We start from the raw sequence: 13592 nt of genomic DNA on the forward strand, positions 1-13592 counted from the left end.
TGAGAAAAAAGAAAAAAAAAAAAAGAAAAAAAAAATGCCGGATAAGTAGATCGTAAAAAACACTAAGATATTAAAAATCCAACATAGATGGTATCGTATTTCTTTGTTTTGTTTTTATTTATACTATCTTAAACTCGTAATTGATTTTTTTTTCTTTTATATAGAAAAAGCAAGGAGATTCGTAAAAAATCTTTCAATCGAGAAAATACCTTGTGTCAGTTAATTTTTCATTAAGCAAAACTCGCATTGATCGAATCAAAGTAATTGGCCAATTCTGTCTATGTCTTCCGATACATTTCTATAACTCGACATCCTCGTAAAAGTTTCGTAATGAATCATAATAATCGATAACTCGTGCCACAACGAGAGTATTCACCGTTGTAGAAATCGTTATCGCTTCGTTTCGCTAATATTTCTTAGGATATCGTGCGTGTTTTATTCGTTTCTTTCCTTTTTTCTTTTTCTTCCTTTTTTTTTTTGTTCTCTTTTTAGCAATGAATACAGCACGGTATCGTATAATTCTTCATATAAAATTTATTCGATGTAAAAATTATTTTGATGGAGAGGTAAAGTTGAGTTGAATGAACTCGCTATTGGGAAAATACGTTTTTACGCTTTGTTAACGATTTAAATTCGGGATTAACCGAATGCGCTTTATGCAAGCGTTCGCGTTTAACGCAATATTTGTTTCGTTTTTTATTTATATAATATTTATGGTCTGAACGCGTAAACAGTATAGGTACGTTTGATTTTAGACGAAACTTTTTGATATCGAGCATCGAACGATATTTTTGTTTGTAGACCCTTCATTTGTTCGTTTATTTTTATATTTTCTTTTCTTTTTTTTTCCATTTCTTTTCTCTTTTTTTTTTCGTATGTATTTTACACGCATATACACTGTAATTTCATCCGCGTTTCATCATCGATCTTACTTCACTAAGTTCAATCTTCCCTTACCACGGCATCTTACCATAGCTAAATGTCATTTATTTCCATCAAAGGACGCTCCATTGCGTACGTTTGACCCTTCGTACAGTTATTCGATATACCAGAATGATATGAATTGTTAGCGAAATTTCTATAAATTCTTTGATATAGATGTTACGACAAGATATAAAGCATTCTCGAATAGGCAATGCATTCTCTAATTGCATTCTTAATTGGCAAACTATTGGAAATTATTAACGGACATAACGAGTTATATAAAAGAAAAAAGAATAATAATAATGAGAAGATGAATGTTGTAGGATATAAAAACGATAGGATATAAAATATAAAATTATTTGAAAAGTAATAAAAATCTTTTGTGATGAATCTAAAAATCATAATGTTTACGAGAAGTCGTACGAGTTGAAAAGATTTCATTCGAATTTTTATTACGATTCCAATTTATTATTATACATCGTATTGTATTGTTTATGTTGTAAACAGTTCAACCAGACGAAATTGATGTTTTATTTGAATGACGCAGACGACACTTCTCTGAAATATTCGTTTTTATCAGTCCAACAAGAGCTTTGACCTCGATCATTTGTGGAAGTTCAGTTTGCATTTACGATTAGGTTCAAGGACAAATAGCCTGGTGAAAAAGAAATGTATTATACTCGCGATGACTTGCTTCCAGGGACGTATCGATCCGTAGTACGCAGTAATTAACCGGCCACGTTGCGGTACGAAGGATTTAGACGACCCTTCCGACTTTCGTAGAAAGTTTCTCGGTTTAAAAACGGAAAGCTTCCTCGCCGTTCCCTTTTCTTTTCTTTTTTTTTTTTTTTTTTTTTTTTTTTTTATTACAACTTGCTAGCGTGTTTAACGATATCAAATTGTTCGACCGAATGTCTGGGATTTTTAATAAATTTCTAAGAAGGATGAACCGAAGGAAAATGCATCTTTTAGTTGATGTTATTATGAGAATAAACGAGCATTGAAAAGGAATAATTTTTTCCATATAAATGCCATCGTGAATTTAATGAAACGAAATAGTTTTTTATTAGAAATATTTAAAGATTTTTATTACTCGAAATCGAAGAAATTAGTTTGTTAGTTATATCGATTTATGATATAGGAAACAGAAAATAAGTCTTGAAACTTTCCATTGATTTTCGTTTTATTCAATTCTACGGATTAATACAAATTTCTAAATAATACGTTCTCGTAAAAATTGATTAAATGAAATTCTAAAAGTGCGATCAAAAATGATAACCCGATTATTTTCATTATGCGAATATACGAATCTCTCGGTAAAGGATACCCATTCATTTGTGTTTAATTAGGTATTGTAGCACTTTCAGAAGGTATCTTCTTAGTGTTATCAATTTAAATAGATATATGTAATACGATAGATCGACAGGTTCGAATTGCTGTTTCGCTTCGTGTCCAATATAAAAGGAGTGAAAGGAATCAGCGTGTGACGTAATTCCTCTTACGTTATTGCGAGTACAACGAATACCGTCGGTCAGTTTCGGTAGCTGGGATATTGCAGGCAATTCGAACGTATCGAGTGCTCAGAATAGAAAAAGACTTTCACACGACCTGTATCTTTCGACTTACATACGATCCTTTTTTTTTATTTATGAGCACGTAATATAACTCGTAAGTATATTCGTTAATTCGTGCTCTTAAAAATACTTTCACGTAGAAACAAAATGAAAAAAAAGAAACAAGAAGCAAATCAAATTCAATTTCATTCTTTTTGAGCATCATTACTCAATAATACTCTTTGATGACTTTCTCAGAACATTTATTTATCCGTACATTTTGTTTTGTTTTTAGAGAAAGTTGATGCATTTTATTAATTTTTATTTTTGATTCTGTAAAAAAAAATTTTGCGAGTGTTCGATATATAATGAATTTTCGATTAATCGAAGAAAGTAAAAATGATCGAGATATCTATGTATCTGTATACCTCGAATGATCTTTCGACCACAACGTCGACTACAAGTTCGCGGTTTTAAAATCATTCAAGTAGTCATCTCACCACGACCTCCTACTTTTATATCTCCCATTTGCGTCAGTGCCTGTTAAGCATCACGGGATTGTCCAGTGAGACAAGTTCTAACTCGATATGGTTATTGTTGCTATCATTATTTTATTTACTTCCTTGGACTGATTTAGCTAATGAAAAAAATCGAGATATGATTCATAGCTGGAAGTCGTAAGAAATTTTCTATAAAATCACATTGACGAATTATTATTACAATCAACGTAGGCTTGACAAATCGTTATAATATTTCAAAATAATTAGAAGAATTTCACGTTTACATCTGAAACAATTAAAACTTTGAATCGATTATATTTTATCGGCCACTATAAACTTGATGGTTTGATATTTCTTCATGGAAGAAACTACGTACATATGTATATTTTTAATCAATCGATATTTAATTATTATTACTTAAATGTTAATTACTTAATAAATATTAATATTTATTATTATTATTATACACTTTTCAAGAATGTCTTATTGTTGGATTCGATAATAAATTATTGGATGTCTACGAGATAAGAAAAAAAAAAGAAGAAAGGAGGAAGAGAAAGGAACAGTCAAGGACGCGTCTAAACAAAGCTCGTGACATCAGGCAAGACAGCACGAATAACCTCGGATAGCCCGCATCAAATAACGCTATTGGTTGAACATAGATTCGAACGAGTCCTGTCGAAAGATAAATTGGAATGGTAAAGAAGGCCACAACCCAGAATTTACGATATCTTATAGTCCTCACTGAAAAGCAAAGGCTAACGTCGGTTTTATACGTATGACCAGTGTATATTTATTATGTACATATATAGAACACGTCTAGGAACTTGGAAAAAGGAAAAAAGGTTTCACACGAAGAAGTAATATACATCTACATATACTTGAAGGCATCGAAAGGTGAAAGAAAGGCACACCCTAAAAGCGATTTGACTCACGAAATGGAAGGATAGCCGACACGCCCTTCTTTTCCTCGTATCTCAACCAGATGTTTCCTCGTTAATTGGTAGTAGTATATACTTTTACCAAATATACCGTGCAAGCCACATAGAACGTATTTCATACAAGTAATTGACTTATTTTAATAATTATAATATAATATAAAATTATTTTAATAACGATCTAGACAAGACGTCTAAGATTTTTATAAAAATAAAAATACTGAATTTTACATTCAAAAGAAACGATAGTAATTCTAATATTTTATGCTACAAAAGCGATTTTTCATGTAGAGGCCGTTTTAGAAATAGATTACCAAAATTATATAAACGTAGCTTCGGAAACAGTAGTTTTCATTTATAACAGACTTTAAGAATGTTCGAAACTGTTGCAATATTTTTTACAGAAACTGCTGAAAATATTTTCCTTTTACGTTAATGCATGTCTTGTATCGATCATACTGCATGGATTGCTGATGCGAAGCATATTGCCTGATGTAAATAAGAAATATTTATAATTTGGAAAGGAAGCGTTTTCGGATCCATGTTTATATAATTTTTTCCCATCCTTATAGTGAGTAAAACGTGCTCTTAAAGTTTGGTAATCTATTTCTGAAACATCCTGTATATTATATCCTACATATAAATGATCCTCACTAGAAATGTTGTTTTTTTCCTTGGAAGCTTTAAACCTTGTAGTTTTATTTCACCGATATGAAATAAATTTATTTAGATTTTAGATATTTATGTAATGCTCGAAGGAAAAAATCCCTTTTCTAATCTATTTCCAAATATCTTTAATGTTTATCGATCCTACACGTTTTCACAACGATTTTAAGGTTGTTTCTTGTGAGGCACGATGGAAAGCAAGCACCGCCAACGATTTGCATTTTCTACCTGCTGAGAAACGGGTTCTTGGCGATTGGATTGACGTAACGACACGCGAAATACACTAATTGTAAGTCACTCGGTCGGTTTCTTGTTTACTCACACCGAGCGAATAACGTTCTGGATAATATCAATTGTGGCGAACAAACGAATCTCATCGATTAAATAATAGGAAGTTAAGATGCGTTAGAAAAGATAAATATCGCAGAACAAATATTCTAAAAATAGATGTCAATCATTTTCTTTTTTCCTTTCCTTTTTTTTTTCTTTCTCAACAGTAAAAATAATAAAAAGAAATGGAACGAATGGAAAGTAATCGTTAAAAGAAACTAATTTGTCAAACGTTAATATACAAAATTAATTAAAAACAAAAATACTTCGAATATAATAGGAGAAATGAAAAAAGATGAGAAATATCTTTCACTGGTGAAACAAGTTAACGGTTTCATTTAGTTACCGTTTATTTATGTTTCTCTTTGTGCAATGGAGCGTCATCAGATATGGTCGAGTAACTGTCGAAAACGAAATACAACTTGTTAGGATAGATGTATTCTCTTCGAGAAGACCAAACTAGTACTTAAACGTACGTGTAAGTATTCGTGTGTGCTTGCATTTGTTGTGTATTGTACGTGCATATCGTGACTTGTTAACTTTTCGATAAGAATCATCGCAAATTCAAGATAACGAAAAGAAAAGTAGGTATTCTTTTTTTTTTCTCTTCTTTATGGAAAAGGAAACTCGTATGTATGTATGTATGTATATGTGTATATATATATATATATATATATATATATATATATATATATATATACAGGTATATATAGGAAGAATTTAGATGGAAGTAGGGCCTCGTAGAGAAAGAAAGACATGGCTGTCGACAGACGTAAATTGATTTTCGAAGCCTCGAACGGTAGATATGTTCGTGTAGAAACGAAGACGATGTGTCTCTTCCCTCTCTTCCTATCTTACTATATCCCTCTCTCTATTTTTTTTTAGGTCACACTCAGACGCTCGATGGCTCACTCGAGCACGTTAGTCACGATCTCGAATTAACGATTAGCGAGTTCGAGGCATCGTTAAAGTCGTCGGACAATATCAGGCACGAAAAATTTTCTAAAAAGTTTACTAGGTTTTAGAAAAAAATGTTCAGAAATCTTTTAACTCACGTATGCCCTTAACGATTAGTTTCATTTACGAAGAAGACTATCACGTGCGACTTCTATATCTACGATGGTCTTTCATAATCTTGTTACATACAGAAAAGAAAAAAGAAAGAAAGAAAGGAAAAAGAACTTTTATTTTGTTATTTTTAGAAATACTTTCTCATTCTTAATTATCTTCATTATTTATCGTAATGTTAAAAAATTAAGATCTTTTTTGTATTTCATTTATATAACAATATTAGATATTTTAATATTTCAAGAAATCATGCAAAAATCTCTTTTATCAATGTGATATATTTTATAACTAGAATTTTAATGAAAAAGAAACTAAATTTATTGAGATTATGTGGATCTATACCACACGTGCAAGTACTATATAATATATTTATATATATACACACACATATATTCTTGTAAAATATAGCAAATAATAAGGTCGTCCCTACGATGAAGCGTTTACTTTCTTACATGGCTAATGTAAACCTTCTTTTGGTACGTAAAACAACAAGACCTCGTAAGAAGATGACGAAGAGGACGTGGCGAAGTGAAAACCCGTAGAAAAGATCGAAATCCTCTTCGTTTAGAATACTCTTCGAAGAAGGCTCTTCTCTTGAGAATAGTTGTGTTCTCTTGAGAGTAGTTGATTAGCAACATTAATACGTTCTTGTCGGTTTACTTTAAACTTATCGAAAGAACCGACTTCGCAAGAATTATTTTGACAGATAAAAAATTGTAACTATATTATTATAATATTGTATATAGATTTGATTAACAATCAAGTTTAACAATAATCTTAATATTCTATTCGTTTATAAATGACGGTATGGATTATGATCGGTACATTTGGAGGAGCTCTGGTCACGTACAAAATTCTTGAGAAATTTTGGCAAATCCTATTTGGTTTCATCCTGGCGGGCGATGTTCGTAGCAATTTTAAACACTTTCAAGTATCACAGGATTACGCCCGCGTCATAGCAGTTGCCAAACAAGAAACACGGTTTCAACGAAGTGATATTAAAGGTATTTATTTTTAGAAATATTCACCACTTTTTTATGACCATTTTCTATTATTATTCTACCGTTTACTGATCCAACGATTCCTCTAACCTTAACGATAACTATATTCATTCGAAATTGATTACGTCAACGTCTTAGTTTTCTTTCGGCTTTCTATTACGTTGACTTCTGACATTTCCTCTTTCTTTGTTTTGCTTTTTCAACGAACAAGAAACGAAAGAGAATTGAATAAATTTTATCGGTCTAACATCATCACGGTTTTTTTATTATCACGGTAGAAGCATGATCAAGATTTATAACAGAATAGATTCTCTTTTTCTTTTGAAAAATGATATCTCGATGGATTTGTTTCACGAGGATGTCACGGAAATGTCGGAAACCTTGGATACTACAATGACAAAATTTCGATTTTGTAAAATCGAAAGACGTTCTAGATTATGTTTCGTTCATCAAATTAATTTTTTTTCTCACATTCTCAACCCCTGAATATCGTATCACGAGAAACATATTGAAAGACGAATCACATGAGTCCAAATAGTTAGCAGCTACGTGCATTCATAGAGAAAGAGAGAGAAAGAGAAAATTAGCCTGATTATACGGTTAGGCCGATCGTCCGGGTGATTTTCTTGCGGTGCGTTAACTTCCGAGAACGATGGGTGATTATCGGGACGAGCAAAAGCATCGTTGTTGCTAATAAAAGCCACCTTTCGCATACTTCCATCGCTTATCCATCTGCGATGCGCTTTTAACGTGACTTGCCCAGTAAATACGGCAGGTGTCTATTCGTCGATACGGTATGAGAGAAGGCGAAGATAACGAATCCAATTAAGATGATATTTTTTAAAGTTGAAAATCAACTTATTTGTTTTATTCATTTCTTCTTCAAATCCATTATCTTTAACCCTTAAGTATACGAAGTACAACTAAATAATTTTCTATTAAATTATAAAGCAGAAATAATTAGGACAGTGTAATGTTTTCTCTTTTATATTTACTTTGCTGCTATCTCATAGACAATTTTTTTGTAAGTATTGATAAATGCTATATTAAATTGTCATATTCAAGAATTCACGTTGAGAGTCGATAAATCGAATTTTTCTTTAATATTTGAAATAATTAAAAAGCGATGAGATATATTTCGCTTTATAATATCGCGTCATTTCGCGATATATAAGAAAACGATACTTGATACAGATACGATATTGAAAAAAGATTTGATTTATGATTTGAAAATGAAAGATTGCTATGCGTTAAATTTAAACAGTTATATTAAAAGAAAAAGAAGCTTTTTAAAAAGCTTTCATTCTTTTGAAGAAACTTTCGTTTCTGAATACTTCGTTTTCATGAAGCTTGGCACGATTTGGGAAGAAAACAAAGTAAGCACTTGATCCACGTTGTACGTTTTAGAATCGGTGCCAAGGTAGCGGAAGCTGCAGAAAAGCTATACAGGCCGTACTCGTCCGCTGGGATTCTAATGACGATTATCGTTGAAATAAGCTCGAATCCCTCCACGTTTAACTAACGCGTCATCGACTGTATTTAAAAATATCGTTGTGACTCTCAAGAGAGACATTGGAGGGGCGCCGACGAAAGTTCAAATTTCTTAGTTCTTTGTTGTGCCGCGTAATACGTTTCATGCTGATTCAGAGATGTGTAGAATCTCGGGGGCATCGCTTCGAGTCTCGCTTTCGAGACGTTAAAAGAGATTCCTTTGACATTTTCCGCCGTTGCAATATATCTCGGTAATATTATTTTACATCGATACGATTCATTTATTCGTCATTTCATACGTCATTTTATAAACACGATATTATTCAAAATAAATTTAATATTCCTTGATTTTTTTTTTTCCAAATGAACGAAAAAAATATTTTCAACCACGTAAATTGAATATTTTCAGACAAATTTAATAGAGAATACGATACGCAGAGATATTTAAAAAAAACAGTAACGTCACAGTGAGATAAAATTTTACGTACGTACGTACATATACGTCGATATTGATCGACATTTATTTCATATAAGAATCTCATAGATAACATTCTATCGTTATTTATTAACTAATCAGATATCACTAAGAGTGAATAATCAAATTATTCTTTTGATTCATTAGTCAATCCGATGTTAAAGAACTTTAATATTACGATAAATACGATTTTCGATATATTACAAAATCTGGCTAATTTTGTATAATCAGACTATTATTCTATGTAGCATCGATAACGACGTTAGAATAAATGTACCTGCATATGTAAGTACGTACGTTATATGGGAGACGCACCGATGCGAATCAACTTTCCACGTTCTAGATGTTTCACTCTTCACGTTCTAATTAGACGATGCGTCGAGCGGCTTCCGCCTCTACGTCAAAGAGTCGCCTTTGTTGAGTGCTTTTCGTCGTAAATAAATATAACGTTGATTACAAAGACGAGAACGGAATTAGTACGTAAGCGTTTATCACGGAACAAGGGTCACCTTTTCTTTTCTCTGAATGTTTTTTTAAAAACTTGAAGATCAATGATTATCATTTTGAAAATTTCTTTATTAAATTCATATTAATTTATTTACTCTTGATTGTTCACAAGAAATATGAATAATATAGGTTTATAGGTTGTAACAAGTACATACGTTCTTATAAAAAGAAAATAGTTTATATTATGTATTTATATTTATGCATACAAATTACGTGCTGAAATAATCAAAGCTCTGTTATTATGTTATCTTTATCAATGTTTTATTTGTAATTAAAACTCGATCGTTACATTCATTCTCTTTGTTTCTTTTCCTTTTTCTCATGTTCTTTTCAATATGTTCATTAGAAGTTTGGAGAAACGATCGGCGCCAAAAGTTCAACGCGGAGGCGCTTATCTATATATTCTCCTCCGCAAGATTCAGAAAATGCGTAGGACGTGACTCATGAGAGTAGTTGTGAATGCCAGAAAGGACCATGGTTCTCGTTCGAGGCACGCTATCTCGAGTTGCTTCTCGCTCGTCTCACTTCCTGGTTGATTAGAGTCGACGTTGGACGACAGTTCGACGTAGCATCAGCGTTCTACGAAAAGAGCATGCATCATCTTGCAACAGCACTCTCTGTCGACACGAACACAATGTTGTGTGAAAGAGAAAAGTGAAGAAAGAAAGAAAGAAATGAAAAAAGAAGAGAAAAAGAAAAGAAAGGGAACAAAAAAAAAGAGAAATCAAGATCTTTGTTTCTCGATAGTTTTACGACGGACGTTTGACTCATCATCATACTTCATCGAAGCATTGATAATTTGAAGCCTTTTTAAAATTAACCGCGTCATTTCCCTTAATTTTATTCTTTCGATAAGTCGATTATATGTTTCGATTTTTCAATAATTTACTATTTTTCCTTTTACTCTTTCTCTTTATTTCAACGATGAGAAATATTGTTATATACTTTTGAATTAATTAAAAATCAGTTTCCTGCATTTGTATCGAGAACGCGTTAAGAGAAAGAGAAAGAGAAAGAGAAAGAGAGAAACGAATTCTCGCTGAACGGGTCTACTTTCACGAATCGATCCATCGAATTTTTCGTTCCACAGGATTTTACGAAAGCGTCCGACTTTCCTCGTTACGGCCTATCGAGGAAATCTAGTTAGTTTGCATATTTCTCTATGGGATTCGGAAATCTCGGAAAGTGTTGGCTTTTCGATCATTTCCATATACATATGTATGTATCTCGTTTGCTAGAGACATATATCCAGAAACGAACCAATGATTTTTGCATTTCATTTATCACATTTATTTTTAGAAACTTAGACATTCTCACGAATGTGTAAGAAGGAATGGAAATTAAGAAGGGGATGATTTATATTTCGAATACATGATCGATTATCCATTTCTTGAGAAAAATAATTTAACTATACGAATACTTTTATTTGTGTATTCTACTCATACATATCTATATATATATACACACACGAATACACGCATATCATATATAAGTAAATAAATCAGCAACTGTATAGAAATTTTGTATTTCAGTGTGAAGTAGTATAGCTAGGCCGGAAATTTGATATCATGCCGAGCTTGTAACTTTAAGCGAAGTACTCTGTTTATGATATGTATTCGCACATGATTTATTGAGAAAATTGCTAAGCATGATGCTATATATTACATGGTAACCTTTTTTACAACTCTTCTATATAACTATTCTTCTTCATTGGACCTTGTCCGGATATGAATTCTGCTATAAATAAGAGAATAACAAAATTTAATAATAAAACGAATATACACATACACATTACTCTTTAACATATAATATATATATATATATATTTTTTCGTTTTTATTTTTTATTCAAATTTCGTACTCAAACATTGCCAATCATACGTATAGGTGAGAAAATTCAACAATTTGATTCTCGTTCGTCGTGTCTCCTGATAAAACAATGTTCCAGTGTAGACATCTAATTAAATAAGAGCAGTGACTGCTCTCGTTCGTATCGTGGTCTCGCGAAGTAGCTCTCACGATCCGATTGCACCGACCAACGGCCTGGAATTCGTCTGAATTGAAGTATAAAGAGAGCGCGAGAGAAGTCAAACGTGTTCGTAAATTGTTAAAGATAGTTGGGAGAAATGTTCTACAATTTGCTTATATTTTGCTCCTACTCAAAAATTCCTAGCATTTTGTTTAATCTGAAAAAAATTTATATAATTTCAAAAAGTATCCAAATATTTCTTTTATTCACTATATGTACGAACGAATTTCAATCCGTTCATATTTTGAGTGATAATTAACATATTACATTTTATTCAATTTCTATTAATCCACTTTTATTAATAACTTCAATAATTAATAATTAAGTAATTTAATTAATAATAATCGTTTTAATTAATTTGTTAGGAAGGCTATATTTTAAAGAGCATCTCATTCATCAAGCCAAAGTTGAAACAAGGATAGTTAATCTTCAAATTGCAGTCGAATTAGCATGAGAAGTTTCTAGAGTTTGAACTCGTTCAAAATGCATAATCAAATTAATCAACCGTGCGCGTTCTATATGTACATATATATATATATATATATATATATATATATATATATATGCAATAGGGTTGCTAGTTCTATGTCTCTTTAATACGCTTAGGCCACGTTGTCTCGATGCATAATCGTCCGTTTCATCGTATCGATAATAATGCTGATCTTCCTTGGAGGAGTTGATACGTATATATCTATATATGTATATATGTATATATATGTACGGTCGACTTTTACGTGACGTTATCGTACGAATCGCATAGTTGTGCGATTACGTGGATCACGGCTATGTCATATATCGTACATGCGATTGTCTGTGTAACGTGTTCCAAAGGTGATATCTCTAAGCATGACTATGCACAGCAATATCATTTTTGAATAAGTATCATCGAGAAGGTTTCACGTTCGATGACTATAAATGTTCAAAGTTGTATGTATGCATATATAGGATATTTTGTTTATTTCAATAAATCAGAACATCTAATGTGGGACTGAATTTAACAAAATAATTATTTTACAGATTTGTTGGGTATGAAGGAGCAGAACATATTTTTGTTGTAGATCAAGTAAGAAATTTCAGTCAAATCCATCATTCTAAATCCCACCATATATTTTACTCTATTAGTCAGACGAATTTAGCAACATACAATATGGGGTTATACAGTAATGTAAAATGCTTTAAATTATAAACATATGAGTTTCCAAGGAATATAACCCCGTATCGTATAAGATGTAATCCTACATATAAATGCGGACCGCTAAATTATATTTTATAAACAAATGACGAACTGCTCACAAAATCAATTAGGTTCACTCAAATTGTTAATTTGAGAAGCATAAAGGTTCGTCCTTTATTTACAGTAGCATTACAATGTAACATATTGTACTACAATGTATGAGAGTGTATTATACTATAGCATAAGTAACATGTAAAAATAAATATTTGTATGAATATAAAACGCAATATATTTAATATGTATCATTAATAAAGATGAAAATAAAAATTATTAATACAGTTAAATCCAATGTGTTTTTAATTATATCCAAATATTTTATTCTTTATTCAATCCTTACATCCATAATATTCAAAAAACGGAAAAACCTGTTCTAAATTCTTGATAAAGCGAAAATTCGAATCAAAAAACAAGGATTGTAAAAGGGTTACACGATGTAACAAGAGGTGGCACGAACAAATATGCCACCTCCAGGTAAGTAATACTCTCCTGATCGATATTTCAAATTCTTGCGACCGCGAAAATTTCTCTGGGCAAAGAAGGTTTGTAATAGGATAACATGATGTGACAAGAGGTGGCACAAGCAAATGTGCCACCTCCAGGTAAGTAATACTCCCCTGATCGAAATTTCAAATTCTTGTGACCGCGAAAATTTCTCTGGACAAAGAAGGTTTGTAATAGGATAACATGATGTGACAAGAGATGGCACGAACAAATGTGCCACCTCCAGGTAAGTAATACTCCCCTGATCGAAATTTCAAATTCTTGCGACCGCGAAAATTTCTCTGGGCAAACCAGGTTTGTTAAAGGATCACAAGATGTGACTAGAGGTGGCACGAGCAAATCTCCCACCTCCAGGTCAGTTATACTCTCCTGATCG

The sequence above is a fragment of the Vespula pensylvanica genome, chromosome 4 (assembly GCF_014466175.1).
Source record: "Vespula pensylvanica isolate Volc-1 chromosome 4, ASM1446617v1, whole genome shotgun sequence".
NCBI classification, from domain to species: Eukaryota; Metazoa; Arthropoda; class Insecta; order Hymenoptera; family Vespidae; genus Vespula; species Vespula pensylvanica.